This window comes from Chiloscyllium punctatum, chromosome 24 (genome assembly GCF_047496795.1).
Source record: "Chiloscyllium punctatum isolate Juve2018m chromosome 24, sChiPun1.3, whole genome shotgun sequence".
NCBI classification, from domain to species: domain Eukaryota; kingdom Metazoa; phylum Chordata; class Chondrichthyes; order Orectolobiformes; family Hemiscylliidae; genus Chiloscyllium; species Chiloscyllium punctatum.
The window spans coordinates 85,019,928-85,041,675 of NC_092762.1; the positions used below are offsets into that span (position 1 = coordinate 85,019,928).

The following is a 21,748-nucleotide window of genomic DNA, read 5'->3' on the forward strand; positions in this document are numbered from 1 at the left end:
TGGGGGAGGAGAGGGGGGTGGGGGAGGAGGGGGAGGGGGGGAGGGGGGGAGGAGGGGGAGGGGGGGAGGGGGGGAGGAGGGGGAGGGGGGGAGGGGGGGAGGGGGGGAGGAGGGGGAGGGGGGGGAGGGGGGGAGGAGGGGGAGGGGGGGAGGGGGGGAGGAGGGGGAGGGGGGGAGGAGGGGGAGGGGGGGGAGCGGGGTAGTGGGAGGGGGGGAGCGGGGGAGGGGGGAGGGCGGGGGCGGGAGTGGGGGAGAGGGAGTGGGAGTGGGTGGGGGAGAGGAGAGGGAGTGGAGTGGGAGGGGGGAGGGGAAGGGTGGGAGTGGGGGAAGGAGGGGAGTGGGAGGAAGGGGGGGAGGGGAGTGGGAGGAAGGGGGGGAGGGGAGTGGGAGGAAGGGGGGGAGGGGAGTGGGAGGAAGGGGGGGAGGGAGTGGGAGGAAGGGGGGGAGGGGAGTGGAGGAAGGGGGGGGAGGGGAGTGGGAGGAAGGGGGGGGAGGGGGGGGAGGGGGGGGGAGGGGGGGGGAGGGGAGGGGGGGGAGGGGGAGGGGGGGGAGGGGGGGGGAGGGGGTGGGAGGGGGTGGAAGGGGGGGAGGGGGGGAGGGGGGTGGGAGGGGGTGGAAGGGGGGGAGGGGGGGAGGGGGTGGAAGGGGGGGAGGGGAAGGGGGGGAGGGGGAAGGGGGGAGGGGAAGGGGGGGGAGGGGAAGGGGGGGAGGGGAAGGGGGGGAGGGGAAGGGGGGGAGGGAAGGGGGGGAGGGGAAGGGGGGGAGGGGAAGGGGGGGAGGGGAAGGGGGGGAGGGGAAGGGGGGAGGGGGAGGGGGGGAGGGGGGAGGGGGGGAGGGGGGAGGGGGGGAGGGGGGAGGGGGGGAGGGGAAGGGGGGAGGGAAGGGGGGAGGGGAGGGGGGGAGGGGAAGGGGGGTGGGGAAGGGGGGGAGGGGAAGGGGGGGAGGGGGAGGGGGGAGGGGGGGAGGGGGAGGGGGGGAGGGGGAGGGGGGGAGGGGGAGGGGGGGAGGGGGAGGGGGAGGGGGGGGGGAGGGGGAGGGGAGGGGAGGGGGAGGAGGAGGGGGAAGGGGGAAGGGGAGGGGGGGGAGGGGAGGGGGGAAGGGGGAGGGGGGGGAAGGGGGAGGGGGGGAGGGGGAGGGGGGGAGGGGAGGGGGGAGGGGGAGGGGGGGAGGGGAGGGGAAGGTGGGGAGGGGGAAGGTGGGGAGGGGGGGGAGGGGGAGGGGGAGGGGGAAGGTGGGGGGAGGGGGAGGGGGAAGGTGGGGGGAGGGGGGAGGGGGAAGGTGGGGGGAGGGGGAGGGGGGAGGGGGAAGGTGGGGGGAGGGGGAAGGGAAGGTGGGGGGAGGGGGAGGGGGAAGGTGGGGGGAGGGGGAGGGGGAAGGTGGGGGGAGGGGGAGGGGGAAGGTGGGGGGTGATAGCGGAGAGGAGAATAGGGGAAGGGTGTTGGGGGAGAGGGTGTGGACGTAATCAACTCTCACATTCCGGTTCTCCCCCGCCCTGGACCGGGCCTTGACCGGAAGCAGCGTCGCTCCGAAGCCCCGGCCTTACCCCCGCGGCCGCTCCGCTCCTGCTTCCCAGAACCGCTTCCTGCAACAAGGAGCCGGGGGCCAAGAGCGGCGCCGCCCGTCACTGCTGCCACCTCCGTGTACCCGCTCCACCTGCCGGCCGGAGGTCACCACTACAGTAGTTATATTGTTAGGGATGGGGGGATGGGGTGTGAGGGGCTGTTCAGGGGCTGTTCAGGGGAGGGGGAAATGGGGAAGGGGAGTATCAGTGAGTCGGCCACCACTAGGTCCCAACTGTAAAATAACTCCAGGACAGTCACTGCAGCTTCTACATCCAGATCCCTGAGCACATTGTCCAAGCTCACACACCAACTGAGAGAGTGCTGCACTGTCTGAGGTGCTGTGTTTCAGATATGGCAGCAAACTAAAACCAAGACCACACTTTCAGGTTGGCATGAGACACCATGTCGTCAGTACTTTCATGTGTTATAAGAGGGATTTTTTTTCATTGGTGGGCCAGCCTTTATTGCCTGTCCCTAGTTGCCTAGTCCCAATCCCCCCATCCCCATCCCCCCATCCCTCTCCCCCCCTCCCCTATGCCCCTCCATCTACTAGTCCCTCGTAGATGATGCTGAGCTGTCTTCTTACACTGCTGCAGTCTATGTGCCCTTTAGGAGGGAATTCCAGGATTTTGACCCAGTAACACTAAGGAGGTGGTGATATATTTCCAAGTCAGAATGGTGAGTGACTTGGAGGGGAACTTGAAGGTGGTGGTATTCCCATGTATCTGCTGCCCTTGTCCTTCTTGACGGACGTGGTTGTGCGTTTAGAAGGCACTGTTTCAGGATCTTTGGTGATTTTCTGTGGGGTATCTTATAGATGGTATACACAGCTGCTACTGAGCATCAGTGGTTGAGGAACTAAATGCTTGTGGAAGTGTTGCCAATCAAGTTGGTTGCTTTATTCTGGATGGTGTCAAGCTTCTTGACTGTTCTTGGAACTGCACTCAACCAGGCAAGTGGGGAGTATGCCATCACACTCCTGTCTTGTGCCTTTTGGTGGTGGACATGCTTTGGGGATTCAGGAGGTGAGTTACTCACTGCAGCATTCTTAGCGTCTGACCTGCTGTCGTAGTCACTGTGTTTATATGGAAAGTTCAGTTGAGTTTCTAGTCAATGATAACACACAGGATATTGATAGTGGGGAATTCAGTGATGGTAACACTACTGAATATCAAGGGGCAGTGGTTAGATTGTCTTTTATTGGTGATGGCCATTGCCTGGTATTTGTGTGGTGCGAATGTTACTTGCTACTTGTCAGTCCAAGCCTGAATATTGCCTAAATTTTGTTGTATATAAACACAGACTACTTCAGTGTCTGAGGAATTACAAATGGTACTGAACATTGTGCAATCATTACGAACATCCCCACTTCTGACCTTATGATAGAGGGAAGGTCATTGATGAAGCACCTGAAGATGGTTGGGTCTAAGATACTACCCTGAGGAACTCCTGGAGCGATGTCCTGGAGCTGAGAGGACTGATCCCCAACTACCTTCCTGTGTGCCAAGAATGACTTCACCCAATGGAGAGTTTGCCCCTGATATCCATTGATGCCAGTTTTGCTGGGGCTCCTTGATGCCACACTTATTTGAATACAACCTTGATGTCAAGGGCTGTCCCTCGTCCCTCTCCCCTCCCCTCCCCTCTGGAACTCAGCTCTTTGGTCCATGTTTGAACCAAGGCTGCTGGAATGAGGTCAGGAGCTGAGTAGCCTTGGTGGAACATAAACTGAGCAGGTGCTGATTGAATTGAATTGAATTGAATTTATAGTCACGTGTACCAAGGCACAGTGAAAAGCTTTGTCTTGTGACCAATTCAGGCAGATCACAGAGTTAAGTAGCACAGTATCCAGTGCCTTCAACCGTTTTTTGATATTATGTGGAGTGAATTGAATTGGCTGAAGACTGGAAGAAAATGGATAAAGATCAGCCTGGGGGAGTCAGTAACTGCTAATTGTGACCATCAGTGGCTGACAATGGTTTGTTTGTGGTGGCAGCTCATGTGATGACAAGGCCTGGTGGGTGGGGGCTGGGGTAAGGACATGGGAGATGGTCCTCAGACCTTAAAGTTATTGAACTTGACTTTGAGTCCCAAAAGCTGCAGAGTCCCCATGCAGAACATTAGATGCTGAGGCTAGAACTAGAGTAGAATAAATTAGAAATAAAGGGTGACCCATTGAAGATGAGGGTGAGGACAAAGATGGCGGCTCTGACATGGTAGGTAGTATTGGGGCTCCTGAGCCCATCTCCTCCAAGCTGGCCACATCCTTCTCTCTCCTTTTCTGTCTTTTTTCTTTCTTTTTCTTCTTTGCTTCATCTTCTGATGATGTGGAGAAGCTGGAGTGTGGACTCGGTGGGTCATCAGTTGTGGTGGTGGTGGTGTCCAGAGCAGGGACACTCGGCAGCAGCAGGTCACTGTGGCAGAGCTGGTGCCTGGAGCAAGAACTCCCAGCTACAGTTGGCCTGAAGTGGGGACCATGGAGAGATTGTCACTGCTGTACAGAGAGCAGGGACTCTGTGAGGCCCAGGACACCTTGTAGAAACCCCGGAGCTGTGTTTGAAGACTCCGTTGTACAGAGAATGAACTCTGTTCATGCAATTTCTTTTTATTATTTTTCTAACTTAAAATGGCACCAGATTGGTGGTGTCAAACGCTGAACAGTAAAGGTTATGGTGAGAGGGCGGGTGAGTGGAGCTGAGGCCATGACCTTATTGAATGGCGGAGCAGGCTTGAGGGGCCAGACGGCCTACTCCTGCTCCTGGTTCTTATGTTTAAAACACTTTTCACTGATATTTAAAACATTTATGTGACAATAAATAACTCATATTCATAAAAAAATCCTTTTCTCTCAGGTCATGAGTCTTTGGAACTCTGACCCACTCAAAGGAAGTGATTAAATATTTTTAAAGTGGAAACAGATGATTAACAAGGCTCTGAGAGGCCATTGGGCAGGTCGTAATCTAGAGTTGAGGCCACAATGATCTAACTGACTGACAGAGCATCCTTGATGGACTGAATGACCTACTCCTGCTTCTAATTTGTATGTACATATGATATAGGCTAATAGAATAGGCTAACTGATAGGAATATTGGCAGCACAGCGGCTCAGTAGTTAGCACTGCTGCCTCACAGTGCCAGGGACCCAGGTTTGATTCCAGCCTTGGACAACTGTCTGCGTGGAGTTTGCATGTTCTCCCCATATCTGTGTGGGTTTCCTCCGGTGCTCTGGTTTCCTCCCACAATCCAAAGCTGTGCAGGTCAGGTGAATTGACCATGCTCAATTGCCCATAGTGGTCAGGGATATGCAGGTCAGGTGGATTCGCCGTGGGAAATGCAGGGTTACAGGGATGGATCTAGTTGGGATTCCCTTCAAAGGGTGAGTGGAACTTGTTAGGCCAAATGGCCTGTTTCCAGACTGTAGGATTCTGTGAATGAATATCAGCAGGCAGTCCATGCTCAAGTATAGGAAGCACCAAGGAAATAAGGAAGATCCTGATCAAAGCCATCCAGAGTGGGTCACCTTATAAAGCTACAGGCGAGAACTTAGATGGAAGTCACAGTAACTAAAATTGAGAAGACAAGAGAAAATTCTCAAGCTCAATGCCACCTGTCAAGTGGAAGATGCTTTAACTATCATGGCATAAGTGAAAGGTTCAGGACAAGCACAATGTAGCAAATGTGCAACTCCTGGGGCCTTAGTGTAAACCCTGTTATACACTGGGACAGACAAAACAACACTGCACACTCCCTTTCTTACAGACCCAGTGACAAACTAATTACCTTAAACTCAGCAAATGAGCAGGCTTCGGGGATTTGCACGCAATACATAAAATAAAATGACTTTTGACACTCGAACAAACAGCTGCCGAATAAAACAGTGAAGGCACAGCTTAGAATGGAACAGAAAATCTTGGAAGTTTTCAGCAGGTCAGGCAACATCTGTGAACAAGAGTAATATGGTTAATATTTCAGATCTATGGCTTTTTGCCAGAATTGCTCCGTCAGAAAATGTCAGTGACCAGAAATATGAATTATCTTTCTCCCTCCACAGGTGCTGCCTGACCTGCTGATCATTTCCAGCACTTTCTCCTTTTATTTCAGATTTCCTCAAGTATTTTTGCTTTTTGAAAGAATGGTACATGCTGAAAGTCTAAAGTTGAAATCAGAACAATTCTGGACACCGGTGAAAGCTTTGTTTTCTACAAGATGTATGTATTGGAGTTGGAATTTGAAACAGGGATGTGAAAGGGTATAAAATATTAGAAATCCAGTGATTTAATTCCATATGTGCAGACACAAGCCAGCCCATACCCCTTCTTAGGGAGCCACTTGGGGCTGAAGATGACTTCCATTCCTGTTTGATGGCTTCTGAGATCGTCAAGTGATTTATTAATTCTGTTTAGGGAAGGAAATCCGATCTTGCCTGGTGTAGCCAATGTCTGACTCCAGATGTACTAAAATCATGCTTAATGGCATAATATAGTCACTTCCATAACACAGCAAGTACAAAAGCAAATGTGTACACTGCAAAGATATCAATGATAATAGCCAGTTCAATGAGGGGTAAAATAAAACAAAGAACTGTGGATGCCTGGGATCTGGAACACAGAAAGAAATTGCTGGAGAAACTCAGTAGGTTTGTGAGGAAAGAAGGCAGAGTTAATGTTTCCAGTCTGGAGATGAAGATTTGAAACATTAACTCTGATTTCTCCCAAAGATGCTGCCAGACCTTCTGACTTTCTCCAGCGATTTCTCTTTCGTTAGTGATGGATGACCATTGGCCAAGTACCTGGACAGAACTCCCTTTGTGCTCCACCCCTGAGGCCGAGAGTTTCCTGTGCACATCTGAGTGAGTGTGGAGAGACTCCAACAATGTGGCACCCCCTCACTACTGCACTGAAAATCTCAACATGGATGATGGGCTCAAGCCTCCGGAGTGGGATTTCAATCCAGTTTGGAGTTACCTTGGAGGGTACAGAGTGCTACCTATGTTACAACTATAGGAGAGAAAGTTGGACAGGAAGATTTGCAGATGACAACCTGATGGTTGTATCACTGGCCTGTTAATCCAGAGACCCACGTAATGTTTTGGGTTTGAATCCTGCCATGGCAGATGATGGGAATGGATTCAATAAAAATCTGGAATTAAGAATCAGTGATGAGCATGAATTAATTGTTGGGAAAACCCATCTGGTTCCCTAATGTCCTTTAGGGAAGGAAACTGCCAACCTTAGCTGGTCTGGCCTACATGTGGCTCCAGAGCCAATTTGGTTAACACTTAAATGCCCTCTTGGCAATTAGGTATGGGCACTGAATAGTGGCCGAGCCAGCGAATCCCTCATCATGTCAATGAATTAAAAAAAAAGATTTTGCAGTAACGGTAAACATTAAAATGGAGCCGAGAGTGTGGTGCTGGAAAAACACAGCAGGTCAGGCAGCATCTGAGGAGCAGGAGAATCAACATTTCAAGCACTAAGGAATTCCTGAAGAAGGGCTTATGCCCAAAGCATTGATTCTCCTGTTCCTTGGATGCTGCCTGACCTGCTGTGCTTTTCCAGCACCACACTCTCAGCTCTGATACTCCAGCATCTGCAGCCCTCAGTTTGTCCCATTAAAATGAAGTGTTAGCTTTGGTTCACTCTCCATGGGTCGGGCAGCGTGCTTTCAGAATTCTCTCTTTTCTCAATTTCAAAATGTTTTGTTTTATCTTCGAATTTCAGTTTGTGTTGAGCTAAAATCCTGGCAGGTCTCAATTAGACAGAAAGCGCTAACTGAGCAAAATAGAGGCTTGCTGATGTTCTTGTGGTCTCTGGCAAGCTGCTGTGGTGTTCCGTTACCCTTTTATATTGCATTCTTTCAGCAGGAGTTTGTACTGTCGGGCTGCAGGGAACAACAGACATCACCTGGGAGAGCTGAGGAGAGAATCTTACGTAACCTTTGCTTAAACAAGATCCAGATGGGGAGGCAGATAATGAGCTCATGGTGGAGGCTTCAAGTCAGAAAGAGGTAAACAGCAACAGCAGTAGCAACAAACATGTCATTAAGAATTAACTGTAACGTGTGGAGTGGGCAGACCCATTTAAATTCTTGTCGTGTTATCCTGCATGCAAAGAAAACCTAGACCAAGCTCCCTAAGCCCTCCAGAGAGGATTGTAGAAGCTTGTTGAGGGTGGGTATTGGAGAGAATGATCATAGACAATCCAGATCAGTCACATCCTTAAGCATCAGTGGCCTGTGATCATGCACCCCCCCCCCCCCCCCCTCCTCCACCGCCGCTCCAGAAGTACATAACAACACAGCTGAATAGGTTGGTTAGAAAATACCACAAACAGAGACAGAAGCCTGGGTGGATTGTATTAACAATCTTGTAAAAACACAGCAGATGCTGGGGAAACTCAGCAGATCTGGCCAGCAGCTGTGGAGAGAGAATCAGAGTATGACACTTCATCAGAACTAGAAGCAGACAGGAAAAGATGATATTTTTGGTGATGACCGGGTGGAGGGGAAAAGGAATGAGCAGATAGCTGGAGACAGAGGTCAGATGACAGTGGGTGTGGAGGGGTTGTTCCTCCTTGTGAGAGAGTTTCAGATGAGAGGATATCATCATCTCACAATAAGGGGTTTTTGCCCAGTTAGGACAGGGATGAGGGGAAATCTGAAACAAAACCAGAAGTTGATGGAGAAACTCAGTATGTCTGTGGAGAGAAAACAATTCTGGGGTCACTGGAGCTGAAGTGTTGACTCTATTCTCTCTCTTTACAGATGCTGCCAGACCTGCTGAGTTTCTCAGTTTCTCCAGCAATTTCTGTTTTTGTTTCAGATTTCCAGCATCTGCAGTTCTTTATTTTATTTAAAAGGAGGGATTTCTCCTCTCAGAATCTGGCTGAATTACTTACTGCAGAGAGCTGTCACTAAGTATATTGAAGACTGGGATGGACAGATGTTTAATCCGTAAGGGAATCTAGAATTCTGGGAAAAGAGCAGGTAACTGGAGTTGAGAATGATCAGATCAGCCATGATCTCATTGAATGGCAGAGCAGACTCAATGGGCTGAATGGCCTCCTTCTGCTCCCACGTCTTATGGTCTTAGCTGTGATACCTTCTTCCTACTGGAGATCATTAAATGTTCCCTGGTCTGTACTGGGTGACCAGTCACATTCTAGAGTGATTTGATCATCCATTTCTGGGTCAATTGTCTGTCTTGGATTTTGAATTTCCCCAGGAACATCGCGAGAGACTAAGAGCGGGAATCTTCCACATTGAAGATTCCAAGCCTTGGGAAATTTTTCAGCCTTCCAAGTCTTGTCAGGAACAACGTTGTGGAGCGAAGGTTAAGGTTGTGGATTGAATCATAGAATCCCGACGGTGTGGAAACAGGCCCTTTGGCCCAACAAGACCACACCAACCTTCCGAAGAGTAACCCACATAGACCCATTCCCCCTACCCAATTACCCCATATTTACCCCTGACTAATGCACCTAACCTACACATCCCTGAACACTATGGGCAAAATAGCATGGCCAATTCACTCTAACCTACACATCTTTGGACTGTGGGAGGAAACCTATGCAGACATGGGCGAATGTGCAAACGCCACACAGACAGCCGCCCCAGACTGGAATTGAACATGGGTCCCTGGCACTGTGAGGCAGCAATGCTAACCGATGAGAAAAGTTGGTGAGACCATGGTAGTAGAGCAGGCGTTTGAGTTGCTCAATTTGCTGAACTTCCTGAGAGTTGTGACACAAACAGCAAATGGTTTGGATGTGAGCAGCCAGGGTGTGGGGGACTGGAGGTGAGGCTAGCAGTGAATCACTGGGTTCCACTGTTCAATTGGACATCGACAAGTTGGTCCCTGCTGGTGTGTTGTGTCCTCCCCAGCTGCAGTGTACTCACAGAAAATATGCCGAAATCAAACTGAACAAAAACCCCTCACAATCTTTGAGCAGCCTGGGTCTGTAGGGGAGGTGAAATCTTGTCAGATCTGTCGACTTTTGAGAACCACCCTAGTCTAATTACTGTTCAGGTCACATTGAGGGAGAAGAAGGGAATTAATGGACTGAAACAAAGGCAGACTTTGTTGGAAAAGCTCAGCAGGTCTGGCAGCATCTGTGAAGAGAAATCAGAGTTAACGTTCAGGGTCTGGTGACCCACTCTGAGGAAGGGTCACCAGACCCTGAACGTTAACTCTGATTTCTCTTCACAGATGCTGCCAGACCTGCTGAGCTTTTCAAACAACTTCTGCTTTTGTTTCTGATTTACAGCATCCAATGTCTTTTCGTCTTTTTAATTAATAGACTGAGTTCATTAAGTTCAATCCTCCACATTGTTACAATGACATTTACATTTATGTTGGCAGGAATTTTCTGTTTGAAGTGAAATGGCAGCAGTGGTTGGGGTTAGCAGATCTAACCACACTCATTTTATAAGTGGGAGTAGACTGCTTGAATACGACTAATAGGTTCAAAATGAACTTTCACGATGTAATTAAACTCATTCCTCACTCAAACAAACCTCTATCCTTATGCTCTGATGAAGAGTCATCTAGACTCAGAAAGTTAGCTTGCTCTCTCTCCACGGATGCTGCCTGAGCCACTGGGATCTCCAGCATTTATTGTTTGCAGTACAGATTCCAGTATCTACAGTGACCTGCTCCTACTCTGTCCCTCTGATGCAGTCACCAGGTTTTCATGAGGAAGTCACGTGGGCATTGCTTCATATTGAGAAGACAATATTTGCTCATGTTGTAGTTGAAGTAATGACAGCCATTGACCCGGTCGAGAGGATAGATCAAGGAAGGCACCTTGCCCCCAGATCTCCGTCAATGGTTGTATGAATTCCAGCAGAGACCTGTTGGACTGAATGGCCAGCTTCTGTGCTGTACACGTTTTGTAACCGCTACATTACAAATGCAAGTCTTTTTCTCTTCTGTATTCTACTATCTGGCAACTTATTGCAACCACCCCAGGTCTCCAGCCTATAGAAGGGACCTCCATCAGTCAGAGCCCGTTGTTCCTTCCTGGCAATCCTGATAACTGATTGGAATGTGCACTTATTCCTGTGAATATCTCTTTTCCAGTTGTAATTCTTTTTGTTTTCCTTTCTTACTGCAATCAGTGCTCCCTTCAATCCTCAAACCTGTTGACTCGAGTCTCTGCCTGTTCTGTGACAGGCCAGATGGGAGGTCACAGACCTATTCTCTTTTTGACCAGACAACTCATTTCTGTCTCCTTCACAAAATAAAAATCACGCAGCACTGTTCCATTAGACATCCAGCAGATTGTCTCATGAGATGTAAAAACAATTTATCAGCAACTCTCAATGCAAAACCTGAAATTAATTGCATTTCCATGGCGCCTTTTATAACCCCAGGACCCACCAAAGTTCTTTGTAGCCAGTAAGTATTGGGAAAAAGAGTCTGTTTTAACACACACAGCATGAGGCTGCAGATTGCACTGACTGCATTAGGGCTTGTGAGGAAAACTATCCGTTCGCGATTTAAGGATATGGGGTAGGCCATATCTGACTGAGATGATGAGAAAAGTCTTCACCGAGAGAGTGGGGAGCCTGTGGAATTCTCGACCACAGAAAGCAGTTGAGGCCAAACCATTGAATATTTTTGTGAAGGAATTACATATAGTTCTTAGGGCTAAAGGGATCAAAGAGTATGGAGAGAAAGTGGGAACAGGGGAGTGAGTTGGATGATCAGCCATGATCATATTGAATGGTGGAGCAGGTTCAAAGGGCCGAATGGCCTACTCCTGCTCCTATTTTTTATGTATCTGTGATCAGATTGGCTTGGTGAATAACAGGAAAGGCTTCAGAGGAGCAGGGTGAGTGAATGTGATGACTGAGCTAATAGAGACATGTTTCCATGTTGTAACTCAGAGATACTTCGATAAAATTGATTTGTGTGGCGAGAAGCCCAGCAGGGGAATGTAGACACAGAGCCTGCTGCAAGGATGTTGCTGGATCTGGAAAACTGCAACTAGGAGGAAAGATTGAATGGACTGAGATTGTTTTCCCTGGAACAGAGGAGGCTGAGGGGAGATTTGACTGAGGTAGACAAGGTTGTGAGGGATCAGGATAAAGTGGATGGGAAGGATATGGACAGGGTGGTTAAAAAGGCATTTGGCATGCTTGCCTTCATTGATCAGCCCTTTGAGTAGCGGAGTTGGGAAGTCATGTTGATGTTGTACAGAACATCGGTGAGGCCTCTTCTGGAATACTGTGTCCAGTTCTAATCACCCAGTTATAGGAAGGATATTATTGTGGTTTCAACTCCCAATGGTCTCCATTTATGGATGGCACGGTGGCTCAGTGGTTAGCACTGCTGCCTCACAGCGCCAGAGACCCGGGTCCAATTCCCGCCTCAGGCGACTGACTGTGTGGAGTTTGCACATTCTCCCCGTGTCTGTGTGGGTTTCCTCCGGGTGCTCCGGTTTCCTCCCACAGTCCAAAAATGTGCAGTTTAGGTGAATTGGCCATGCTAAATTGCCCACAGTGTTAGGTGAAGGGGTAAATGTAGGGGGAATGGGTTGCTCTTCGGAGGGTCGGTGTGGACTTGTTGGGCCGAAGAGCCTGTTTCCACACTGTAAGTAATCTAATCATAACCTTTATGAAACATCTCATTGAACCTGCCACACCGAGTGCCGTACTGAGGGAGTGCCACACTGTTGGCAGCGCTGACTTTCAGATGCAATCTTAAACTCAGCTCTCATCTACCCTCACAGGTGGATGTGAAAGGTCAGATTACACTAAAAGAGCAGAGGAGCTCCCCCTCATCCATTGCCCCACATCTCTAAAACAGAAACAGACACAGAAAATGCTGGAGAAACTCAGCAGGTCTGACATCACTTGTGGAGAGAGAGAGGAACAGAGTTAATGTTTCAAGTCCAATATGACCCTTCTTCAGCACAATATCATTAAACCAGATCTGAATATTTCTGACTATTTTTTGGGATCTTGCTTCGCACAGATTGGTTACCCCACCTGAACGAAGGGAGTTACATTAAACTGTCAGAAAGCATTGCTTCCGGCTAGACTGGAACATTGTGAGCAAGACCGGGCACACGAGGAAACATATTAAGGGGAGAAGCTAGCAGGACTCTGGGGAAAGAGTAGAGGCATGACACAGACTGGATAGCTCTTTCAAAAGGTTGGCATTGGCATGCTGGACTGAATGGCCTCATTCTGTACTTTTAAGAATGTAGATCTTTATGCAGGGAGTCTAGTCACATTTCAATAAACTGGAAGGTCAAATATTTTGGAAAGCAAGCACAGTTTTCTTCATATTGAAGATTCCTTCTCTATTCATTTTTTTCAGGTTAAATGACTTATTTTTAATGTATATATGTGGAATAAACTTCAAAGGAAATAATTCTTCAGTGACCTGCTTCCCGAATTGGAGTTGGACCCTGATTATCTGTTTCAACAGTGGACAGGATTGAATAAACCTGACACACGAAGTTGATTAAAGCCACTCCAGGGAGATTTGTGTTTCCCTGAATCACAGTGGAAGTGCCTCTGTTTTCTTCATTACACTCGACATGAACAAACCCTTTTGTCTGCTCTTTGGCCCAGAGACTGCAGTGCTATTGAAAATACTTGCACCTTCATATAGCGGTTTGAGAAAGAATGCAGCCGTGCTGTTTAGTCTGGGTTCTGAGGTTGGTGCAAAGAGGGCTGAATTTACAACTGGCCATTTGCTTCTCCTGAGGAGATAAAATAAATCCCCTTTTTATGTCTTTGCAATTGAAGAGAGTTTAATAAGTGAAAGTGTTTGTTGGTGCATCAAATAAATCGGAGAGCTGTGACAAGAAAAAGACAATCCCAAGGTTTAAGAAGAGTTGCTCAATGTTTTGCTCTGCTCCATACTGTGTAAGTGACAACTTACTGTCAACATCCTCATGGGGTCGGTGCCTTTACACATCAGTTAGAGTTACAGCAGCTAATAGGAACTTGTTAAGAAGATTCATGTTCCTGCAATTGCCACCAGACCTCTCCAGCTCATAAAGTGAATTGTTGAAACTGTGACATCTCATTCCTACAACTAGTACATTGTGGTTAGAGGAGTTTAAAATTTAGGATTTAAATTGTGGAAATTTCCCTGACGTTTCTTTCTCCATAAAGTGAACTTCCATCCCCGCTCCCTTTCTGAACTAGATTGAATCAAATTTGTCAGATTTCCTTCCCCATTGTTCCTCCGTTTCTTTCTTAATCCCTCAGCTTCTCGTCGGAGAATTGGTCTGGAATTAGAGAGATCAATCGTAATTAATTTCAAACCCAATTATTTTTTCTTATTCGGTTATGGTGTGAACATATTTGCCTATGTCATATTCAGGGAGGGTGGTGGCACTGGGCGATGGCACTGGGCTAGTAATTCAGGATCCTGAACTGTTATGGGGTCATGAGTTCAAATCCTGCCACAGCAAATGATTAAAATTACCCAGAATAAAGAAGTGACCAAAGAAGTGACCATACAGCCATTGTCAAAAACACAACCTAGTTCACTAATGTCCGTTAGGGAATGAAATCTGCCATCGTTACCTGGTCTTGCCTACATGCAACTTTTGACTGCCCTCTGGGAAATAAGGAATAGGCAGTAAATAATTGCCCTTGAACTGAGTGGCTTGCCATTTCAGAGGGCATTTAAGACTTAACCACATTGCTGTGGCTCTGCAGTCACATGTAGGCCAGACCAGGTAAGGATGGCTGATTTCCTTCCCTCAAGGACATTTATGAACCAAATGGGTTTTTAAACAATGATTGATGCTAATTATCTTGGTTACAATCACTGAGACTACCTTCGCATTCCAGATTTATTAATTGAATTTAAATTCCAACCAGTTGCCACGATGGGATTTGAACCACATGAGAGGATTAGCCTGGGTCCCTGGGTGAGTGCTGCACTGCTGCCTCACTGTGCCAGGGACCTGGGTTCGAATCCAGCCTTGGGTGACTGTCTGTGTGGAGTTTGCGGATTCACCCTGTCTCTGCATGGGTTTCCTCCGGGTGCTCCGGTATCCTCCCCCAGTCCAAAGATGTGCAGGTCAGGGTGAATTGGCCAAGGAAAATTGCTCATAGTGTCCAGGGATATGCAGGCTGAGTGGCTTAGCCATAGGAAATTCAGGGTTACAGGGATAGGGTGGGTCTGGGTGGAATGCTCTTCAGGGGGTTGGTGAGAACTCAACGGGCTGAATGGCCTGCTTCCACACTGTAGGATTCAATGATTACTAGTCCAGTTACATTACTGCTGTCCAAGAGAGTTTAAGTTAGGTCCAGAATGTTACTGGCACCATTCACTGAGGTTATGGCTTGCCCATTGTCTGTGTCACTGCAATACCAGTTCACACTTTCAGGGAAAGCACAAGGCAGAACTTAACCCCAACAATACAGAGCCATCAGGAATTACTCCACCCAGAAGGGTCTGCTCTAGAGAGACCTTTAGCTATGCTACAATTCCTGTTAGTCCCTCCACTCACTTGATGCTGTTGGCTGTTGCTGTCTAAGATAATGGTTCTGAAAGAGTTAATGTTGAAGTTACATTAGCTCCACTCAATCTAACAATATCACTTGGGTCTTGGATGGAGAAACAGTTAATTTACATAAGGTCCTGGTGGAGACAGATGTGATATTCCTGACTCCTGACAATTGTCACAATGCCTAACTAGTGAATGTTAATTATACTCATTGCTTTCGTACAATAGACTTTACCTTGTTATATAGATTTGTGCCTCTAATTGTTATTATTCTCTCCTAGTTAATCCCTCACCATGACAATTAGAAAGGCGCGTAGACCTCATGAAGAATGGATGACTGGTGTAGCAATGGTGATTACCTAGAGACCAATTAGAGAGTGAGTTGTGTTCAGTCGGTTCCCTTTGGCACTTCATACAAGAAGCATTCTTCATGTAGGAACATAGGAACAGGAGTAGGCCATTCAGCCCCATTGAATCTGTGCTGCTATTCAAGGTGGTAATGATGATCAAACCCTTCAATGTCTTTGTCTCAGCCCGTAAACCTGTGCATCAAATCTACCAATTTCCACAATTAATATACGCTAAGACTGAGCCTCCACAACCTTCTGCAGTAGAGAATTCCAAAGTTTCACAACCGCTGAGTAAATATAAATCCTCCTTATCTCAAACCTAAATGACATTTAAATTATGCAAAGTTGTGTCTATCTCTTTGTGGGTATATGGAACGTTCCTTATCCCTGTCCTATTCCAGCCCCCACCCTCAACTCTTTCTCTCCTATATCAATGATATCATCAGTGCTGCTTCCCTCTGGAAACGTTTATCAGTTTTGCTTCCAATTTCCAGCCCACCCTCACTTTCACCTGGTGTTGCACTGGGGTGGACAAAGTCAGAAGTCACAAGACACCAGATTATAGTCCAACAGGTTTATTTGAAATCACAAACTTTCAGACTGCTGCCCCTTCATCAGGTGCACTCCTTATCGTTCAAATCTTCCAGCCTTGCAAATATTGTACGTACCCTTTCCAGTTTAATAATATCCTTCCTATAGTAGGGAGACCAGAATTGTACACAGCATTCCCAAAGTGGCTACAGCTGCAACATGATGTCCTAACTCCTATACTCAGTGCTCTGACCAATGAAGGCAAGGGTGCCTAGTGCCTTCTTTACCACTCTGTCTATATACAACACCATTTTCAAGGAGTTAGGAACCTGCACCCCTAGGTCCCTCGAATTTACTCATTTGTAATAAACAGCAGTTATTTTTAAGTACATAAACCTAGTCAGTATTTTTTGTTAATTTGATTCCAACAAAGTCAGAAGTCACATGACACTAGATTATAGACCGACAGGTTTATTTGAAATCACAAGCTTTCAGAGACTCACTCCTTCGTCAGACAATTTCAAATAAACCTGTTGGACTATAACCTGGTGTCGTGTGACTTCTGTTTTTCTCAGGATAGTGCTACAGGAGAATGAACACCCATCTGCAACATGCAGATAGGTGAAAGTGAGGACTGCAGATTAGAGTCGAGAGTGTGGTGCTGGAAAAGCACAGCAGGTCAGGCAGCATCTGAGGAGCAGGAGAATCAATGTTTCAGGCAAAACCCCTTCATCAGGAAGGCAGACAGGTATTGGTTTATTCAGCTTATTCCATTGGCCGGTCCAGCCTGAGGGATGGTGTTCCCTCTGTAGCAGCACGAAGCTCCGTCTGCTAAAGATTCAGCTGAGGGTGCCTCGATGTCAGGGAAGACTGATTGACACCGTGGAAGGATTAGCTTTGTTTACATTGCCTTGCACTTGCCCACTTACAGAAACCTTTCCAGAAACCAAACCATACCTTGCATTTCTGCTTGCAGCCTGTGGATAGTAACTGAGCTGGATCAAATGGGGAACTCCCAGCGTTTAGCTTGGTTCGTAACCAGTGTCAGGACCACCTCCCCTTTGAACAGAAACATCAGGAACTGACTTGAGACAAAGCTGACAATCGGGGATAGTGGGCTTTCCCACCTACTGCAGCAGCCCGTTGATGAGGTTCCTGTTGTTTTCACAGCTTCACATTTCATAGAATATTTCCACTATTTAGTCACAGAGCCAATGCTAACAGGAGGACATTCAGTCCATCGAGTCCATATTACATGTCCCACACTAGCCTTCTCCCAACCTGCTTCACACCACCCTATTAACATACTCTCCCCTCTCCTCCCTCACTTATTAATGAATCCCTGTGGAAATCCCCTCACCTCCTCTTTATGTAAGTTCCACATTCTGACTGAGCCTCTGGGGTTAAAGAAATCACTATTGGATGCATTGGGCCTTAACTCTCAGTCTCTGGGGAGCAGCCAGAACCGTCGACAGAATGCCCACCATTGAACCTGAATCAGAGGCTTTGAGGGATTAAAGTTTGCTATGACTCCTGGTTAACTATAAAACTGACACCTTAACCAGCCACCCTGAAATCCTTCCTACACTCCTCTCACCCCACAATGGACACAGGTCCCTACCCCCATTACCTTGAGACCACTCCCCTCACAGACACCCAAATCCCCACAGACACCTGAGCACCCACTGTGCAGGGATGTAGATTGCATTACTTGCCTGTATTCTGTGAAAACTGAATCATCTGGCTTAGACTGGTTAAAGGAATTGAGAGGGTCAATAGAGAAAATTCCTTTGGTGAGGGAAGTCCAGAACTTGCTTTTTATTCACACACAGGATGCATGTGTCATTCTCTAGACCTAGAATTTATTGCCTGTCCCTCGTTGCCCCTTGAGAAGGCGGGGGTGAGTTGCCTTCCTGAACCACTGTAGTCCACCTGCAGTAGATAGACCCACAATGCCATTAGGGCAGGAATTCCAGGACTTTGACCCAGTGACAGTGAAGGAACGGCGATATATTTCCAAGTCAGGATGGTGAGTGGCTTGGAGGGGAACTTGCATGGGGTGGTGTTCCCAGCAGGGGGATGGGAACCTGTGATGTAGTTCCAGTGCACAAGAAGATAATAGTAGGGAGGATACAGACAGGATCTTACAGTCACAGGAGTGTGCTGGCAAATGGATTGGAAATGTGGTGCCTTTGTTCAAGAAGGGCATTAGTGATGACCCAGGTAATTATAGACTCGTGAGCCTTACATCTGTTGTAGGAAAAGCTTTGGAGAGGATTATAAAAGATAGGATTTATAATCATCTAGCAAGCAACAATTTGATTTCAGATAGACAACATGGGTTTGTCAAGGGCAGGTTGTGTCTCACAAACCTCATTGTGTGTTTTGAGAAGGTGACCAAGCATGTAGATGAGGGTAGGGCAGTTGATGTGGTGTACATGGACTTCAGTAAAGCCTTTGATAAGGTTCCATGTGGTAGGCTCTTGAAGAAAATTCAGAGGCACAGGATTGAGGGTGATTTAGCAGTTTGAATTAGAAACTAGCTTTCTGTAAGAAGGCAGCAAGTGGTGGTTCTTGGAAAATATTCAGCCTGGAGTCCAGTTCCTAGTGATGTGCCACAAGGCTCTGTTTTGGAACTACTGCTGTTTGTCATTTTTATAAATGATTTGACACAGGCATAGATAGATGGGTTAGTAAGTTTGCAGATGACACTAACGTCGATGGAGTGATGGACAGTGTGGAAGAATATTGCAGGTTGCAGGGCGACTTGGATAAACTGCAGAATTGGGCTGACAATTGAGTACTCAGTGATGATAATGTCATTGAATGTTGTGGGGCAGTGGTCAGATTGTCTCTTATTGGGAATGGTCATAGCCTGCATTTATATGGCATGAATGTTACTTGCCACTTGTTAGTCCAAGCCTGCATATTGTCCAGATCTTGTTGCATTTGAACATGGACTGCCTCTGTATCTGAGGGGTCACGAATGGTGCTGAACATTGTGTAATCACCGGTGAACATCCTCCCTTCTGACCTTATGATGGAGGGAAGGTCATTGATGAAGCAGCTGAAGATGGTTGGGCCTAAGACACGACACTGAGGGACTCCCGCAGAGATGTCCTGGAGCTGAGATGACTGACCTCCAACAACAGTGACCATTTCCCTGTGTGTCAGGTGTGACTCCAACCAGCAGACAGTTTGCCCCTGATAAGCACTTCTCCAGATTCAGGACTGTGGAAATCTGGAGTTCCATTCCCCACAAAGAGCTGTTGAGAATATAGGTCAACTTAACATTGATAGGTTACCGTTAAACAAGTGTGCCATGAGCCTCAAGATCCAGGAGTGTGGATGAAGTTGAAATACAGATCAGCTGTAATCTAATTAATTAGTGGAGCAGTTAAAGGGGCTGAATGGCCTCCCCTGTTCCATTGGATGGTGTCCTGGGGAGGTGATAGAGATCTTCCTCACAGACATTGCTCTTTAGGAAAGGCCGACTCCGCCCCATTCCCCGAGGTGGTTGGGAACCAAGAACATTCCTTGTCCAGGGTCATGGGCCATGGATTAGATGTCCCACCTTCTAAGAGGCAGCAGCCAATCAGCATCCAGCAGCTCCAATGATTGGCACTAGTGGGGAGGACGTGGCTGTTGCTGTTCGGACATCATTACCATTGGATTGCCATAGCACAGGAGAACAATGGTGGGAAGAGAGGGGCTCACTACGGCACGAAGGGTTGGGAGGGTGGGGGTTTATTGGAGGAGGGGGCTCAGCAGCAAGGGGAAGGGCAGCACTTGCTAACCATCCAACCCCCAACCAACATATCCTTCCCAATCTTTCAATCAGGCACCAAATGTCCTTTAGAAACAGGGCAGGAAGGAGGCCCATTTAGGAGAAGTGATGGCTTAGTGGTATTATCATTGGATTGTTAATCCAGAGACTCGGAGAAAGTGAGGACTGCAGATGCTGGAGACCAGAGAGTAGTGCTGGAAAAGCACAGCCGGGCGGGCAGCATCCAAGGAGCAGGAGAGTTGACATTTTGGGCATAAGCCCTTCATGTTGACTCTCCTGCTCCTCGGATGCTGCCTGACCTGCTGTGCTTTTCCAGGACCATACTTTTTGATCCTGTTAATCCAGGGACCCAGGTAACGTCCTGGGGACCTGGGTTCAAATCCCGCCATGACAGATGGCAGAATTTAAATTCAATAAAAATCTGGAACTAAGAGTTTGATGCTGACCATGAATCCATTGCCAATTGATCAGGCAAAACCCACCTGGTTCACTAATGTCCTTTAGGGAAGGAAGCTGCCATCTGGCCCACATTGTGACTCCAGGCAATGTGGTTGACTCTTAACTGCCCTCTGGGCAATTAGGGATGGACAATAAATACTGGCCTTACCAGCAATGCCCTAATCTCATGAGTGAATAAAGGAAATTCACAGGGTGAATGCCAGTAACAGCAGAATGAAGCTGTTTAAAGTCCCCCAGCAGTGAGGTATTGGGGGAGAAGGGTCATGCACAGGCCATAGCGTGATTGACGGGATGGTGGTAGGGTGGGGAATGCCACCCTCTGTCCATTACGTATACCCTCAGCACTAAATGCACCCTGATACCCATCCCCAGCTGTTAACATCATCCAGCACAAAACTCATGTGGAACAGCACGTGGTCAGTTTCCTGATGAAGAGCTTGTTCTCAAAGTGTCAACTCTCCTGCTCTTCGGACGCTGCCTGACCAGCTGCGCTTTTCCAGCCTCACACCCTTCAACTCTGATCTCCAGCATCTGCAGTGCTCGCTTTCTTCCAGTACTTTGTCAGTCTGACACCAAAATAATTATGCAAGAATTTGTTAAAAAAAAAACACCTGGGATGTGAAATCTTAAAATTTCTGCAGAAGGTCAGGGAAATATGAATCAAGTCAGCAGGTTTATCAGATTGGACTGCTGTGCACCCAGCCCTGGGTTCATTAAGATTCTTGCACAGCTGCCAAGCTCTGCAGGGGCCTCTGGCTAACTCGGAATGAGGTTATCTTGGCAAGAGACTCCAGAAGTAGCTCTCCACTGCTCAGGATGGTTTGTGTGATCAGAATCCTTCCTGTTGCAATCAGAAAGTAAGCTTCTTTCAAAAGGGGCCTGGGGTGTTGAATAAAAGGGTGAATTAATTTGACTGGATGTCAGAGCTGGCTGGAGGACTGCTTGTGGCAACACAGAGAAAAACTCGGAGTAATAAATCGCTCCTAGAATTAGATTAAAATTCAGTTTATTGTCATACGTACTCAAGTACAGGGACACAGGAGGACAGGGACAAGTGTACAAAGTGGCCATTCCAGGCGCCATCTTAGGTACAAAGTTGCCCAGGTACCAAATGTTGCGTTTGAAGTAGAAAAAATAAAGAACCAAAGTTGAAAAGTGCAGCAAAAGAAAACATCCAGACGGCATATAGCTAGCCTTTGGAATGTCCAAGGATAGACCAGAGGCAAAGAGGACCATTAATAAATGGCTTAGGGACAAGGTCGGGCAGTCCAAAACTAGAGAGCATAGGTTTAGGGTGAGATGGGAAAGATATAAAAGGGACCTAAGGGGCAACGTTTTCACACAGAGGGTGGTACGTATATGGAATGAGCTGCCAGAGGAAGTGGTGGAGGCTGGTACAATTACAACATTTAAAAGGCATCTGGATGGGTACATGAATAGGAAGGGTTTAGAGGAATATGGGCCGGGTGCTGGCAAATGGGACTAGATTAATTTAGGATATCTGGTCGGGATGGATGAGTTGGACTGAAAGGTCTGTATCCATGCTGTGCATCTCTATGACTCTGGGCAGTCTGTCTC

The 21,748-nt window shown here is 47.8% G+C and overlaps 1 protein-coding gene across 1 annotated transcript in view; it reads right to left on the reverse strand.

Annotated features, from left to right (window-relative positions):
* c24h6orf120 (chromosome 24 C6orf120 homolog) overlaps positions 1–1,633 on the reverse strand; it is an 8,214-nt gene extending 6,581 nt beyond the window's left edge. Inside the window, exon 1 of the mRNA XM_072594380.1 lies at positions 1,544–1,633. The gene's annotated coding sequence lies outside the window, so the exon portion shown is untranslated. The remainder of the gene's footprint in view (positions 1–1,543) is intronic.
* Between the last annotated feature and the right edge of the window lie 20,115 nt (positions 1,634–21,748).